Raw genomic sequence first — 11,074 nt, 5'->3', positions numbered from 1 at the left:
CAATGAAGGTGCCATACGTACGACATTATCAGGTAGCGGCCATCTACCCACCTCTCCCAACAAGGACAGGAGCTACCTAGATGACTTTTGTCAAATCTCCTACAAGTTATTTATTATCTTTCTGATTCTTCCAGAACACTGGTGCCCAGAGGTGACAAGGTGAAGAAAGAAGGCACCGTCCCTATATTCCAGTAATGTCTGTCCAAAGCATTCTTGTCCAGTTCATCCCTTGGTTCTAGGCCCTGTTGATATTTTCCCATAGTTGTTCTCAGTCAGTTCCTATGGGAGCATAACTTACTGGTATTATATGCACAGACAGCTGAGACCAGATTCCCAATCCCATTCCCCAGCTGTTTCCTTTAACCCCTAATCCCTATAACACCCTCCTGGAACGGTCTGGAGTTAGGATACATCTATTTTTTATTTTATTTTTAAATATCAGCTCCTTTCCAGAGATGGCCAAACACTTTGCCCCTTGTGGTCCCACATTGTGTTAATTACTTTGACTTTCTTTTGCTGTCAGCCAGTAGTCTTGGACCTAACATTGTTTGCCTCCCAACCCCCCTTCCTGAAATTTTTAGAAAAACAGTACACCCTATGAATACATTGCTATAAACTAAGAACAGGGAAAATACTAGAAGCAAATTACCTTTATGCAATAAATAAAGGCAAGGAAATAACAAGGGTCACTATTATTATTAAAGTAGACTCATCAATGAGAAGAAAGGAGAGAAAATGGTATCCACGGATTACAGTATGTACAGCCAAGCTGCAGCCCACTCAAGGATATGCACAGACCACCCAGGCATATGGGCAGCAAAGTTATGGAACCTGTGGACAACCCACAGATGTCAGCTTTGCCCAAGCTCAGATCACTGCAACCTATGGGCAGACTGCCTATGCAACTTCTTATGGAATAGCCTCCTCCTCGTTACACTACTCCAGCGCCCCCCAGGCATACAGTCTGCACTGTATGGCACTGGTGCTTATGATACCGACTGCTATAGTCACTACCATCCAGGCCTTCTGTGCACCTCAGTCTGCATATGGCACTCAGCCTCCTTACCCAGTCTACAGGCAGCAGCCAACAGCCACTGAACCTGTAAAACTGCAGGATGGTAACAAATCTGCTGCGACTAGTCAATCTCAGTTTAGCACGAGGTTACAGTGAGCCCAGACTATGATATGGACAGAGTAACTATAATTACCCCAGGTACCCAGGAGCTACCCCATGCAGCCAGTCAGCACCACCATCTTCTCCTACCAGCTATTCCTCTGCACAGCTAGCTAGGTATGATCAGAATAGTTACTCTCATCAGAACACCTATGGGCAGCCCACCAGCTGTGGACAGCAGAGTAGCTATGGTCAACAAAGCCACTATGGGCAGCAGCTGTCCTCTAGTTATCCCCGCCAAACTTGATCCTAAAGCCAGACTCCAAGTCAATATAGCCAACAGAGCGGCAGCTACAGGCAGCAGAGTTCATTCCAACAGGACCACACCAGTAGCATGGGTGTTTATGGAGTTCCAGGAGTCTGGAGGATTTTCCAGACAGGAGAGAATGGAACATGAGTGGGCCCGATAACTGGGAAGTGAAAGAGGGGTATTTGATCAGTGGAAGCATGAGCAGAAATGGGCAGGGAGGAAGATGCAGAGCAATGGGTGCTGGAGAGCGAGGTGGCTTCATGGTCAAAGGACCAGATCTTGATCTAGGCCCACCTGTAGATCTAGATGAAGACTCTGGCAATGTGCAATTTAAGCTTAAATGACAATGCGATTCTAGATGATCTGGCAGACTTCATTAAGCAGTGTGAAGTTGTTAAGATGGACAAGAGAACTAAACAACCCATGATCCATATCTATTTGGACAAGGAAACAGGAAAGCCCAAAGGTGGTGCTACAGTGTCCTATGAAGACCCACCAGCTGTCAAGTTTGCCATGGAGTGGTTTGATGGGAAAGATTTTCAAGGGAGCAAACTTAAGGTTTCTCTTGCTAAGAAGCAGCCTCCAGTGAACAGCATGCCTGGTAGTATGTCTCCCCATGAGGGCAGAAGGATTCCAAAGTCACTCTGTGGAGGTTCAGGTGGTCCACGAGGGTCTGGGGGTCCCATGGGTCACATGAGAGACCGAGGAGGAGACAGAAGTGGCTTTTCCCCAAGAGGGTCCCAGAGTTTCCAAGGGAACCCATCCGAAGGAGGAAACGTCCAGCACAGAGCTGGAGACTGGCAGTGTCCCAATCCAGGGTATGGAAACCAGAACTTCGCCTGGAGAACAGAATGAACCATTCTAAGGTCCCAGAGCCTGAAGGCTTCCTTCCACTACCCTTCCCACCACTGGGTGGTGACTGTGGCAGAGGCAGCCCTGGTGGCAGGCAGGGAGGAAGAAGTGGCCTCATGAGCTATGGTGGTCAGGGTGGGATGTTCAGAAATGGTCATGGTGGAGAAAGAGGTGGATTTCTGGTGGCTGCGGCATGGACAGAGATAACACTGGTGAAGGAAGATGGGGTGACCCTAATGGGTCCCCTGGACCTTTGATGGAACAGATGGGAAGAAGATGACATGGGGGTGAAAGACCTGGAAAAATGATAAAGGCGAGCACCATCAGGAACACAGACCAAACCTACACTAGATGCAGAGACCCTGAAGAGCTTCACTGACTACAGATTTATTTTTAAACCATAATATGTTTTAAATTTATAATTCCATATTTATAATATTGGCCACAACATTATGATTATTACTTGTCTGTACTGTCGTATTTTTCACCATTTGTGAGGAAACATTAAAACAACTTAAATGGTAGTGTGCTGTTTTTTTCCTTCTTTTAAAGATGGTTGTTTAGGGGTGCCTGGGTGGCTTAGTCATTAAGCATCTGCCTTTGGCTCAGGTCATGATCCCAGGACCCTGGGATTGAGCCCAGCATTAGGCTCCTGCTCAGAGGGAGGCCTGTTTCTCCTTCTCCTTGTTCCCCTGCTTGTGTTCCCTTTCTGCTATGTTTCTCTCTGTTAAATAAATAAATAAAATCTTTAAATAAATAAATAAAGGTGGTTGTTTAAACTAAGACTAAATAATGGAAACCCCTTGTGAACATGCTCAGTATCATTGGAGGAGGACCAAGAGGGCCTCTAATTGTAACAGTGTTCATGGTTGTGATGTTCTATTTTTATTTAATAAAATTATAAATGTTTATTAAAAAAATAGACTCATCAGACATATCAACCGAATGCAGTATGTGGACCTCTTTTAGATTGTTTCAAATCACTTTTATAAAAGACACTATTGAGACAATCAGGGAGATATTAATACTTGTTGGATATTACATGATATCAAGGAATTATTATTAATCATCTTAGGCATAATAATATGTGATTATTTTTTTTAATGTCTCATTTCTTAGAGGTACATACTGTATAATTGGGCCCCTACTTTAAAGGAAAAAAACCCACGTTCAAATTATGTCACTTTCTTTTCTCTATCTGTAGGTCAAATCCATGGGAATGTACTCTACAATTACTACTTGTTATTTTCTACCCTTAAGACAGTAATAATTTCCTCTTTATCATTTCTATTTTTTAAGATTTTATTTATTTGAGAGAGAAAGAGAAAGATCATGAGCAGGGAGAGGGAGAAACAGACTCCCTGCCAAGCAGGGAGCCCCATGCAGGGCTCAATCCCAGGACCCCAAGATCACAACCTAAGCTGAAGACTTAACTGACTGAGCCACCCAGGTACCCCACGTCTATGACTATTTTTTGGTAAAAGTATTCAAATCAAAAGCAACTCATGCTATCTGTTATTTGCTCCAAACCTCTATTAAACCACTGTGAAAGGCCAAATATCTCATGACCTATGGTAAATAAATCTGATTAAGCACATTAACATGTTCAAATTTATATAAAACATTCTGCAAATACAGATTACTCTAGAGATGCTAAGAAGCAGATGTACTGATCTCCTTGGCATTCACATGATTCAGCTACAAATAGAATTTGAACACATTCCAAATGCACAACTGTCAAATTCATAAAAAGTAGCAAAAAAAGTCAAGTGAAAGTTTAGGCTTTGGCTTGATTAGCACTGGCTGTTTTCTGGAAAAAAAAATAGTTGAAACTATTCTGTTAATGTTTTATTTCTTCAGTGCTAATATTTGACAAAAACTAAGTACTTTCATTTTTTTTTAAAGATTTTATTTATTTATTTGACAGACAGAGATCACAGGTAGGCAGAGGCAGACAGAGAGAGAGAGGGAGAAGCAGGCTCCCTGCTGAGCAGAGAGCCCGATGCGGGGCTCTATCCCAGGACCCTGAGATCATGACCTGAGCCGAAGGCAGAGGCTTAACCCACTGAGCCACCCAGGCGCCCCAGTACTTTCATTTTATGCAGAGATGTTCCCATTAGGTTAGCAGTAATAATCCAGAAACTGTTATGAGTTGATATTACTATTAAGTTGGTAGAAAATCTTGAAATCAATTTAATCAAAGAGGTGCCTGGGTGGCTCAGTTAGTTAAGAAGCTGATTCTTGATTTCACCTCAGGTCATGATCTCAGGGTCCTGAGATCAAGCCCCACATTGGGCTCTGTGCTCAGAGGGGAGTCTGCTTGAGGATTCTCTCTCTCCCTCTGCCCCTCTCTCATGCACACACTCTTTCTCTCTTTAAAATAAATAAGTCTTGGAATGCTTGGGTAGCTCAGTTGATTAAGCATCTGTCTTCGGGTTAGGTCATTATTCCAAGGTCGTGGGATCAAGTCCCACATCGGGCTTCTTGCTCAGCGCAGAGCTGGGCTCTCCATCTACCTGCTGCTTCCCCTGCTTGTGCTCTGACAAATAAAATAAAATCTTTAAAAATAAATAAATTTTTCTAAAAAATCAATTTAATCAATATTACAAAGTTTATCAATATAAACTTGACTCACTGAAGTAGTATAGTGCAGTGGGGTTGAACTCCAATTCTAACATCAGTTAAATAATGCTAACCCCATCATATACTGGCTGTAAGACCTCACCAAGACTCTTTCCTCATATGTAAGGTGGAGTAAAAAATTTTTTTTAAATTTTACAGTGTTGTGATAAGAAAGAACTCAAGAAACATTAGCTGTTATGATTACTCTTTGGGGAACATGATACACAATATTACTAACTGTATTTTCACTTTTCTCAGTTGTGAAAAAATATTACAAATAGACTATACTCTACCAACCTTCCATTGATACCAAAACTTTGTGGCAACTGGCCTAATTCTGAGAATTATAGAAGATACATAGATGGGCATAACTTCCGGCCATGGAAGCAGATTTATTTAAGAATCCCAAACACCCCCGTTCAAGTATCAGGTCTCACATGTGATGTGAGAATGAAAGCTATTTCTTCGGCAACCAGGAAATGGACTCAATTTGAGAGTTGTACTTTCTGTTCAAATAAGACTTCAAACAGACTTTAGAGTGTTGCAATACATGAAGTCAACACTCTAAGCCAGTCCTCTCTTGCCAAACTTATTTCTTAAGTACAATGAATCATAGTAAAACAAAATTTATCTCTAAGCACAATGCAGTAATGCATACGTCTCGTTATTCTCCTGCCCTTGCAATGTTACTTAACAATCCAGAACACCTTGTTTATAATAGTCAATAGATACAAAAATGACCTTTTGAAATATTTGAGAGATATTAGATGTAAAGATTTGGTAGATTCAAGTTAAACTTTTGAGCTAGAATAATTATAGGTAATTTAGTATATTTTGTATAGTATCTTTCATGTTATTCAATTAATGTTCAATTAGTAATGCTTGGACTGATATTGAAATAATGATATGGCAGTCTCATCCGTATGTTATAAACTCATGACTAGGAAGTTATTTGTATGGCATTACTTTGATACCATGCATATGCTTAGTTTCTCTTCAAACAAACCTCATGTTTTAACACATTGAAAAGCCTTGTACGAGTCAATAATTTCAATAAGAATTGCAAGATAAAAAAAAAAGAATTGCAAGATAATTTTAATACCATCATGCATTCTATATTCTGGCTTTTTTTTTCCCAGCAAAATAGAGGTTGACTTTATACCTAGAACTATTTGGTTACCTTAAAATACAGTTCATACAGGAAAGGAAAAACAAATAATTCCTTAGTTTTAGTTAGTTATTTTCAGAATAAAGGTAATTTGGTGACTAATGGGGAAATCTGCATTTGGGTTTTAGATAAGATGAAAATTCATTGACTAGGAAAGGTAGAGATTGTTAATTTTAAAAAAGTAAGGTTGTAAAACTGCACACCAGGTATGAAACCATTTGGGTTAAAAATATATACATTTATACGCATATATAGAGATAAGTAAAGGTATGGAAAGATATACAATAAGCTGTTAACAATGGTAATAGATTGGAAATATGGTTTTTATTTTTCTATTTTACCTATATATAATTTCCAACTTTCTACCATGTGTGTACTACTTTCATAGTAACAGAAGTTCATTTTTTTTTTAAATGAAAATCACTATTTCCTACTGGGCCTACATATAGCTTCTGAGTCATCATCAACATGAGACTGTAAACATTTCAGCATGAGGAACTTCCAGGGCACCAACATAGATGGTTACTTCTTTAAAGCCTCTCTGCTTGCAGATTTCCGTTGCCTTTGCATCTTATCCCCGGTTTGTAGGCTGCCTCAGCACTAGATCCATGTAGCCTTCACACTGTAGCAGTCTTCATGAGTTGGCAGCTTGTTTGGCCTTGGGCAGAAACTCACTTCTTTACAGCTTTTATGTCATCATATTTTCTTCCTACCTTTCTGACTTTTCCTCATGCTCTACAAGTTTATCTTTCCGTCATTTTATTTATTACTCCAAAATTTCATACTCAGCCCTCTTCTCTTTTCACTTTACATCTTCTTCCTAGAAAAGAGAGGAGAAAATGGATATTGTGTTCTCATTCTTTTTGATCTAATATGTATCTCTAGTCTAGTCCTCTCTCCTGAGCAACAAAATCATATTTATAATCAGTAATTATTATACTCTCTAGTTAGACATTTATATATTTATAAATTATTATATTTACATATTTAGGTGCTCCCCTGCCTGACTGTTAAAAATAGGAATATGCTACTTTCAGAACTTTAGGAAAGAGTAACTTCCATTTTTATTTCTGCCACCTTCCCTAAGAAGAAAGAGTTATTTCACATAATTGGTGATTTAGGAAAAAAATAAGACCCAGCTCCTTTCTTGCCACGTTTTTCAAACCTACCTACCTACAACAGATTATATTCTGTTCTGTTTCTCATTCTGCATAATAATCTAAAAACACATGGATCAGAGCTTAGGCTTGCTTTCTAGAGGCAGGTCTGAGTCCTAACCCTCATTTTTTCTATGGTTGACCTCACTGGGTATGGAAAGCAGTGATTCTGCTCAAGTTTATCTGTCCTGTAGACCCAAATTTTCCTTTTATTATGCCATTTCCCATTTGGACTTGAGGAGAAGTATTGAAAAGCCTGGTTGTGGCTATACCTTGAAGTCATATTGTCCAAACAGCTTTATCAGAAAGATGGTGGTTTTTCATCTTTCTCTATCTGGCTCCCTATTTATTGGTTCTGAATTCAGAAGAGAGTTAAGATAAATGAGCAGCTCTCACTGCCCAAGCTCCATTATTGCTAAGACAACTCTATCCAAAAGTAATTGTTTAATGAGAACCTAGATCTGATAAAAGGACAGGAAAATGAAATCTTACCAATCTAACAAGGGAATAAATGATCCTAGAATAAAACGATAGCAAATATCAGAGAATCAGCAAAATAAGAATTTGTTCATTTATTCCTGAATGCCTACTGTGTGTTAGGCATTGTTTCAAGAATTTGAAGAGTTAGAATACTTTAAACAAAAGTTACCTGGTACTCTATGGGGCACCTGGGTGGCTTAATTGGTTAAGTTTCCAGCTTTGGGGTTTAGCTTAGGTTGTGATCTCATGGGTTCTGAGACTGAGCCCTGCTTTGTCAGGCTATGGGAGTCTACTTGATGATTCTCTCCCTCCGCCCCTCCCCCCACTTGGGTGCTAGCTCACTTGCTCACACCTTCCCCCAATAAATAAATAAATAAGTTACCTGGTACTCTAATTTGACAGAATTTTGAATCATTATAATAATCAACAACAAAGCAATACCTTATATTCAAAGCTAATATGACTGATTCAATATAATTCAATATATTGAATTCAATATAACATTCAAGTGCTGTTATTTATCAAACAAGCAATTCCCATACCATATCTGATTGAATCATCAAAACAACTCTCTGAGGCAGAACAGAATAGTCTAGGTTATGCTGCAGTTGAGAAAAAAGTCAATGATTTAACTGAACAAAGATTTATTTCTTATTCTAAAATGTTGGCTCTGGCTGCCAACTGTCTTCCATACAATGGTATGATAATCTAGGCTCTTTCAACCTTGTGGTGCCACCATCTTAATATGATTCTTTTTACATGATTGCCCCAGTAGGAGAAGGGCTGGGGAATTTCATATTGGCTTTTCATGGCTTTATCCAGAAACTGATACATGTCAATTCCACAGTATTTCATTGCCAGACCAAGTCACATGGACCCATCTAGTTGCTGGGGTGCTGAGAAATAACAGTCAATCCACTGAGTGCCCAGAAGAGGAAGAGAACTGAATATTGATTAACACAAACAATGTGTACCATAAATAGTCATCATTACTGCTCTTTTTGTATAGGTGAGGAAATGGAGGATTAGCAAAGTTAAGTAACTCATCCAAGGGTACATAGAAAGTAAGCAGAAAGAGCACTATGTGAACCTAGATCATCTGACCCCAGAGTTCATGCTTAACCTCTATCCCATAGTACTTCCCAACTCCACAGTGGAACCCTAGCAGAGCCCAGCCACCACTAAAGATATGTAATTCCATTTATGTAAATTCAGTTCAATTCAGTCTACATACGTTTACTGAATGCTCTCATTGTGAGGGTCATTGCACTTGCATCTGAAGGAAGGTTGGATTATTTGACCATATAGATCTCTTCCAACACAGTTGGTTCTGTTTTGATGAAGAACCATGACTAATATAACAACCTTAAAATTAGTATCTATAAAAGAAGGTTAGGAAATGATACTTTATTAAATTTTAAGTTAAAGATGAGATCTTATGCAATTCTTAATTACTTTGATCTTAGAACGTCAAGTTCAATAGAAGAATCCTAGAATAACCAGAAATTAACCAGTCAATGTTTGTTGTATTTTCTGTAACACAAAGTTTAAAAAAAAACCTCATTAGTTATAAAATATATAGAATTTTGCAAAGAATCTTGTGAACTGAAAGAACAAAACAACCTGCCAAATATAGGCCATAGTATATAGATTTTACTTAGGGGAGTGTTCTAATTATCTTCACAAATTCAATATTGTGAGAATGTGGTGAGGTGTTAATTATCGTTTTAGAAGGAATTTAGTTCTATACAACTGAGAATGCTCATAGTCTCTCCAATTTTAATGTTTCCCTGTACAGGAACATGATGCTGTTTCTGAAGTATTTAGTTGCCCCCTGCTGGTCACATAATTATAAAATTCCTAAAGATACATATTTTTCAAATTGCACGGAATAACAAACTTCTGAGATGCATTAAACTTTTTCATCAAATGAATTTACAATGGATTTCCAGTGCTCAATTGAGATATGTAAGTTAACCCAGAGTTCTTAAATACAATCTTCTTCCTATAAAATGCATTTCATATTTTATGTCTCTTCAAGTCCTTTTTGAAACCATGTGGGGATAAATTATCAAATTGAGAGGGAAAAATAGCACTTGTTCAAATATTTTAAAAATGATTTTTATCCTTTCTCTGCTACTGCCTCTCTGGCTAATGTTGGACAAGGCACTTTAACTTCTTTATATCCATTTCCTAATCTGTAATATGAAGAATAATGGACATATAATAAACTGTGCATATTTAAAGTATAATTTGATAAGTTTGACATATGTGTTCAGCTGTGAACTATTGCTACCATAGTTCGAGATAGCTCAAGATAGTGAACATATTTATCATTCCCAAAGGTTTTTTTAAATTAATTTACTTATTTTGAGAGAGAGAGAGAGGGAGAGAGCACACAAGTGGAAGGAGGGACAGAGAGAAAGAATCCCAAGCAGACTCCCTGCCTAGAAGGGAGCCTGATGCAGGACTGGATCCCACGACCCTGCGATCATGACTTGAGCTGAAATTAAGAGCTAGAGGCTTAACCTACTGAGCTATCCAGGCACCCTATTCCCAAAAGGTTTTTTTTGTGCCACTTTGTATTTCCCTCTTCCTGCCTCCTGCCCTTCCCAGCCCTCTCCCATCCTCCAGTAACCACTTAGGTGCTTTCTGTCACTATAGATTAGTTAGCGTCTTCCAGAGAAAAACAAAAATCTTAAGCTCACTAGTTTAAAGACTAAAACGAGGTATGGAAACACTTAAATTCTTTTTAAATATTAAAAACTTTACTTGGATGGTGCCTGCGTGGCTCAGTCAGTTAAGAATCTGCCTTCCGCTCAGGTCATGATCCCAAAGTTCTGGGATTGAGTGGCTCTGTGCTCAGTGGGGAGCCTCCTTTTCCTTCTCCCTCTGCCTGCTGCTGCTCCTGCTTTTGCTTGCTCTCCCTCTCTGTCAAATAAATACATAAAATCTTAAAAAAAAAAAAAAGTTTAAAAAAGAAGGCTTTAACTTTAGTGTCAGCAGATATGAGCTTGGGTCTTAGCTATTTTGTTTACTAACTGTGTGACCCTAGGCAAGTTATTCAACATCCTAACTCCAAGGTTAACAATTTCCCCATACTTAGGAAAAAGGATAAGAATATCATCTATCCCCATAAAGTCATTGGGAAATTGCATGCAAAGCAATTAGCTCAGTGCTGGGCCTGTAACATAATATACTCAACCAATAGTAGCCATATACCTTTAGACATTTCAAAGAGCACCAATCCAGTTTTAAGAAAAGGAAATGAGACCCATGACCATGTAGCCAGTATAACCTTAAGGTAACCATTTTAGAAGTTTTATGTGAGAATAATTCACTGTGTTAGCCACGGTATCCAGATGACTCTG

At 38.7% G+C, this 11,074-nt stretch overlaps 1 pseudogene; it reads left to right on the top strand.

Moving 5' to 3' along the window:
- The first annotated feature begins 715 nt into the window (after nt 1–715).
- LOC111142339 lies at nt 716–2,627 on the top strand (annotated as a pseudogene).
- The last annotated feature ends 8,447 nt before the right edge of the window (nt 2,628–11,074 follow it).

The sequence above is a fragment of the Enhydra lutris genome, unplaced genomic scaffold (assembly GCF_002288905.1).
Source record: "Enhydra lutris kenyoni isolate GAN:26980312 unplaced genomic scaffold, ASM228890v2 scaffoldscaffold7, whole genome shotgun sequence".
Taxonomy (NCBI): Eukaryota; Metazoa; Chordata; class Mammalia; order Carnivora; family Mustelidae; genus Enhydra; species Enhydra lutris.
This window is presented reverse-complemented; position numbering and strand designations above follow the sequence as displayed.